Source organism: Crocodylus porosus, unplaced genomic scaffold, assembly GCF_001723895.1.
Source record: "Crocodylus porosus isolate Cpor-Errol unplaced genomic scaffold, CroPor_comp1, whole genome shotgun sequence".
NCBI lineage: Eukaryota > Metazoa > Chordata > Crocodylia > Crocodylidae > Crocodylus > Crocodylus porosus.
In genome coordinates this window covers 116,050,277-116,056,836 of record NW_017728886.1, presented here as the reverse complement: position 1 = coordinate 116,056,836, position 6,560 = coordinate 116,050,277, and positions in this window count along the sequence as shown.

Genomic DNA, 6,560 nt, shown 5'->3' with positions numbered 1-6,560 from the left:
CACTGTCTCTCACCCCATTCTCATTAAAAAAAACTGGGGGACTGTGGTGTCGACACCTACCCAGTCAAATGGGTTGTTAACTGGCTGGAGGGCCATACCCAGAGTGGTGGTGGATGGGTCGTTTTTGACCTGGAGGGTTGTGGGCAGTGGGGTTCTGCAGGGCTCAGTCCTCAGGCCCACACTGTTCAACATCTTAATCAGTGTCTTGGACGAGGGGGTAAAAAGCACCCTGTTCAAATTTGCTGATGATACTAAGCTGTGGGGGGTATGTGGGCATGCTAGATGGCAGAAATAGCCTGCAATCAGATCTAGACAGGTTACAGGTGTGGGCAGATGAGAACAGGATGGGGTTCAACACTGACAAGTGCAAGGTGATGCACCTGGGGAGGAAGAGCCAGCACCACACCTACAGCCTGGGGAACTCCCTTCTCATCAGTGCAGAGACAGAAAAGGATCTTGGAGTCATCATTGTTGCCAATATGAACATGGGCCGGCAGTGTGGGGATGCAGTCAGGAAGGCCAACCGTACTTTGTCATGCATCCACAGATGCATCTCAAGCAAGTCCAAGGAGGTGATACTGCTCCTCTATGTGACACTGGTCAGGTCACAGGTGGAGTACTGCGTCCAGTTCTGTGCGCCGCACTTCAGGAGGGATGTGGACAACATGGAGAGGGTCCAGAGGAGGGCCACTCACATGATCAGGGGGCAGCAGGGCAGGCCCTACTGTGAGAGGCTAAGGGACCTAAACCTGTTCAGCCTCTACAAGAGAAGGCTGAGGGGGGATCTAGTGGCCTGTTACAAACTAGTCAGAGGGGGTCAGCAGGCATTGGGGGAGTCCCTGTTCCCCCGAGCACTACCAAGAGTGGTTAGAAATAAAGGTCACAAGCTGGCAGAGGGTAGATTTGGATTAGACATCAGGAGGCACTACTTCACTGTCAGGGCAGCTAGGATCTGGAACCAACTTCCAAGCGAAGTGGTGCTGGCTTCTACCCTTGGGGTCTTTAAGAGGAGGCTAGATGAACACCTTGCTAGGGCTGTTTGACCCCAATACTTTGTCCTGCCAAGGCAGGGAGTCGGACTTTGTGACCTGCTCAGGTCCCTTCTGACTCTACCAACTATGAAACTATAAAACCTGTATACAAAAATAACCCCCTTTTTTTGACCTAATGTGAATTAGCCCTTTCCACAACCTGTCCTTGTAACTGCCAGATGGTATGTCCTCACATTCACAGAGCTCCAATAATCTTTAATTAATATGCTTTTCTCATTCCTGCATGTTTTTGCTGCACTGAAGAAATATTGTAATCATTACTAACTCCCTGAAAACTGATATGCCCCTCAGCAAGTGTGTTTATGACGTTGTCACATATATTCTATTCTGCTGAGTTAAACACTAACTTAATCCAAAACTGGGTTGTATTCAGTCTAGCTGGCATTCCAGTGGTAGGCAGAGACACTAGAACTATCCTTTTTTTCTCCTGCCTAGTTATTACTATGTCAAAATACTTCAAGTACACCTCTTCCTGCCACTCTACATAGATACAGTAGAAGTAGAATAGATTAGTACAGTGGTCTCCAGACTTTTTTGATTGCACACCCCTATCAATAAAAAAATTTTGAGCACCCCCCCCAATATATGTATATTTATTTATTTATAAATTATATATATGTACTACTCGCGTACCGTACATGGCACATGACCGTCTGACATATGGATCGAATGAGGGTGCCAGTGTCAATCCGTATATTAAATATAAGTAAAGCTTAATTTCTTTCTTATTTTTTAGATAAAAAATAAATATAAATAGAAGTTCTAATATTTTCTTCCCGCACCCCAATGGATTGTCTTACACACCCCACTTTGGAGACTACTGGTTTAGTAAATTAACACTTTCCATTACCATTCTTCCCAGGGAAAAATAAGCTTTTGTGAGATGGGTCATGACAATATATGACACCTTACATCAGCTGAGGTATTGTAACCTGGCTGTAGAGCAGATGTCTAGAACATCCTCCAAGTGCAAATTATCCTTCTGGCACCTGACTAAGATTATGTACCAAAGCAAAAGACTACTTACCTAAAGCATGAGAATAAAAATGTGTGTAGTTGCTTCCATTTTAGCTGTTAGAGTTCTTTGAAATATGTTCTGTAATGCAATCTGTACGGGAAACCAACATGCACAGAACTTGTTAGGTGCAGCAAAGTCTTCAGAAGACTTGAAAAAGGAACTGGTCATATACACTGTATCTGACTTGTTTAATTGTTTATAAATTTTGTAATTCTTGGTATCTGTGATATCTCCATCAATATCTGCTGCTCTGGCATAAGACTTATTAAAAATTTCCTTTTACATCTTTCGTCCAGATGAGTGCACATGTGCAGTTTGTGGTGCTGCAAATCCTTTTGCGGCACTGTAAAGCACGTATGCTGCATATGCAGGCATTCATTACTCTGTTAATTTGCAGCACGGTAGGTTTTTTCTTACACCAGGACATCTATCTCAGTGTCAAAAAAACCCCCAAGCCAGAAAAAAGTGGAGCAGTGCATGTAACAGCAATGTGTGCCGCCTGAAATCAGAGCCTGGCTGGCCAAACAGTGCTAGCATACAGTCTGGCTGCTGGCAGGCTCTGCACACCCAGATTACCACCACCGGAGTCCTGGGAGGCCCCAGGGAAGGCTGCTGAGGCTAGCCCAGGTGCTGATCCCACTCTCCCTTATCCAACCTGAAGCTTTTTTCCCTGCACTAACCCCACGTGCAGGGGCATGTGCTGGAGAAAAAGGCAGCAGCACAAATTTGTGCTGCTGCTTTGTTTTTTTGCCACTGTTTTTTTTTCGCCATGGCAACAACACACCCCTGCTTGTGGGGTTGTGGCCTCATTGTCATAGGTATCTTTTACCCTTCCTCGGGTAAATGATTTTTCTGTTTATTGTCGAATGTTGGTAAAGTTTCTGCCCTGAGATTCTGGTTCTGAAACATTTGCTCATGTGAAGAATGGTATAATTCAGGTTGAGTAAAGACAGTAAAATCTGAACATGAAGTCAAAAACTTCTGTTATAAAACCATATGCTGATTTTAAAGAATTGGCTTATCTTGAAAACTGCCAATCACATTTCAGGCAAAGAAATGTTCTCTGTAGAGGACCTTGACAATATATGTATTACTGCACACTGTACAGATTGGTGACATGTTTAATTATTTCTTTTCCTACCCTAAATATTTGTGGGTTTGTTTGTTTGTTTTAATACCATAATAGACTAATGTGTGCCTGTCATTCAGCAACTACAATTGCTTTTTTAAAGTCAATTTTCTAGTTTGGGAATAATGACACTTTAGGTTACAAGTCTCATCTGTCTGTCTTCCTGTCTCATGCACACACAGATATTTACTCCATAGCTAAAGGTTTTAAATGAGTCCATAAAAACATGAATAATTTATTTGTGGGAGGAAAAATGTGCTTGCAGTTTCTACTAACCTGTCACTCCTGATTTCTGGATTTCTTGATTAATTTTGGGGGCCAGCCCATAAGTTTCTAAGTAAAGGGTGAACTGTATTTGCATTTGCTGTGTGAATGAATAAAGTCTGCTTTTTAGCTTGACAGTTATAAACTGAGGTAATTATAGCCTACTATTCAGACATAAAAAATGGTTCCATTTCGACTCTTAAATACTATTTGGATTGCAAGGTTCCTTTATGTGTATATGCTGAGTGACTCATTCACAACTGAATAGATTTTAAATAAAACTAGAACTTGGTTTTGGGAGCATGTCTAATGGAAAAATCAGTCCAAAAAATAATCTGTGTTATACAGAAAGGTTCTACCAGTCCAAAAATGGATTCATTTTCTCATTGATTTCAACTATGAATAAAGGTTTGATTTAATTAAAAGATTTGTTAAATGATTCGGAGAATTTTAAAACATCTATTTTGTGTTTGGCATGATTTTGGGGGGATGGTAGGTATCTCATTTATTGGGGAGGCTGTGATTTTTTGCTTCTCATTTGCTTATTGCTTACAGGCCTTGTGACATCACAAATGGTAATTATATCAATGAGTTTGCTTTAAAGTTGCATATGACTCCAACTGAATAACTAGCAGATGATCTCCTTAGCAACAGAGATTCAATTTTCATGGAGACATGCAGGGAGTTACTGACAGGAAAATACAGGCAATAATTGCTACTATGGAATTCTCTCTAAATCTGATTTTTAGCAGCCATCAATGGAGTACAAAATGCAGTATTCATGGATGCGAGGCCTTCAGTGCTTAGGAAAACCCAGTTGGCACAGAACACTGCAGTACATCTTTTGAGCAATACAGGCTACTGCAAACACCTCTGACCTGTCCTCTGCTCTCTACATTGACTTCCCATAGAATATCAGATCCAGGGCAAGGCCTCAGCACTTCTTGCCTTTTGAGGTGCTCAATTGCCTATATCTCGTCTATCTGAAAACTTGACTAAAGCTCTGTAATACTGACCAGGGTCAACAAGTTCTCTCCTTTGGCAAAGAAGTTTCTACAATAAATATACCTGTGAAAAAAAACAGAACTTTGCTGCATGTGACCTCAACAGTCATCTCCCACAAGAACCAAGAACCATCACCTTTATTCTAGGGCAAGGCCCTTTCCTTTGACCTTGTCTTCCCTAGTATAAACATAGTGTTACATACATACATCCAGAAGCATATAGAGAGATATACTATATTTAAAAGCTACAATATAAAATGCTTTATTGCAGAAATGTTTCCCCTTGGGAAGCAAAAAAGAGAACAAAAACATGACAGAGTGAGTCGCATCTGTACTGGAAGGCATACAGATGCTATGGTTAGTGATGAATACAGCATAAAACCTTCAAAGGATAGAATAGAATAGATGCCCAAGGGATCCTCTTCCTCCCTCACCCCATATGCTCCCTGCTATTGCTCTCCTTACATTGTTATACCTTTGTTAAGTAATGGACCCTAAACTGGGCAACTAGGAGGCAGGAAGTTATACTGGAAAAGGGAACTGGCTACAGCATCCCATGCGATGTGCTCTGTGGGTGCATCCACACCTGAAGCACGTGTGCTTGCAGCAGCTCAAATAGAAGCAGTGCAAATTTGAGCCAGTGCCTTTTGTCTCAGCGCATGTGCCCACACATGCACTTTGGTGGGGCAAATTGTGCCACTTGGGGCAAAATAACTCTTCCTGGCTCCTCCTGGATCTGCATCCAGGGGGAGATTGAGCCCAGGGCCAGTACCTATGCTGTCCCCAGCCATATAAAAAGCTGCCTAGTCCTGGCCCCATCAGTACAAAAAGCTGCCCTGTCAAGTAGCTCAGAGCTACTTGCTCTCACGAGCTTCTGAGGCCTAGCCAATTGGTACCTGTGGACACTACCCCTTGTGCCAGCTGGACTGCTGAAACAGCCCTGAATGTTTCCTGCACCCTTTATCAACTGCAGGAGTCTGGCAGTGAGGGCTGCTGCCTGGCTGTGACCTGCTGTGCACCTATCAGTCTCTGGTTGGAAACTGCACAGTCAATAGAGGCATCTGCCCCTCTGGGCCAGCTGTCAATGGGCTGTGGCTGCAAAGTAAGGCCTTTGTGCAGCACTACTGCCATGTGTGCCTCCTACCATCTAGGTAGCTTTCACCTGGAAGATGTTCCCAGTGTGATGACTTACTTTGAACTGTCAAAGCATGTTCTTCTGCCCCAATTGGCCATGAGGTCAGCCACATCCAGCTGGGTCCAAGGTGTCAGCTCTGAGCAGGCAAGTTCCTGCCACTGGCCTACCTAGCAGGAATTCTGGTGTTCCCTACTTGAAAACTGAAAAGTCCTTGATAAAAAAATCCCAAAGTCACTCTGTAAAATACCTCAAAATCCATATTACTCCACAACTAAAACAAAAGACTACTACACACACACATATACATACACAGAGATAGAGAAAGAGAGAGAGAGAGAGGGCGACAGCAATCAGTTGGACAATGTTTTATTGATATATGGACAATGTTAAAGCAATTTGAAAGCCTACCAGTGTATCTATCATCATAATAAAGTAAATTTGAAATACCTATATTTTTGGTGCCCCCCTCAGCAGGGGTCAAATGTCCCCTGCAGGGACTACCCCCCTGCAGGGCCCACATGTCCTACCCCTGCTTGCTCCCCCTGCTCCCCAGATTGCTGCCCCACCTGGCCCCATCCTCTAACAGCTCCTGCAGCCCCCCAATGCCTGTCCCCCCCCCCAGCCACTGGGACTTAAAAAAAATAGCCTCTACTCACCAGCAGTAGCAGGGGCTTTGGGGGCTCTGGGGCCTCCTGGCAGAGCCCCCCACCCCCAGGCAGCATCAGGCATCAGGGGGCAGTGGGGCCCTGGCTGAGGCCACTGTGGCGGTCATGCAGCCCTGCGCTGTGCGGGGGGGGGTGGTCAGTGACTGTGACAGCAGCTGCTAGTGCTGATGAATGCATTTGTTGTTTGGGGTTTTTTTTTACTTGCTGGAATGCTGGGGTGGGAGTGATTGGGGGGCTGGGGCCAGATGGGGAAGTTATTGGGGGGTTCAGGGGGATGAGACTGGGTGGGGCAG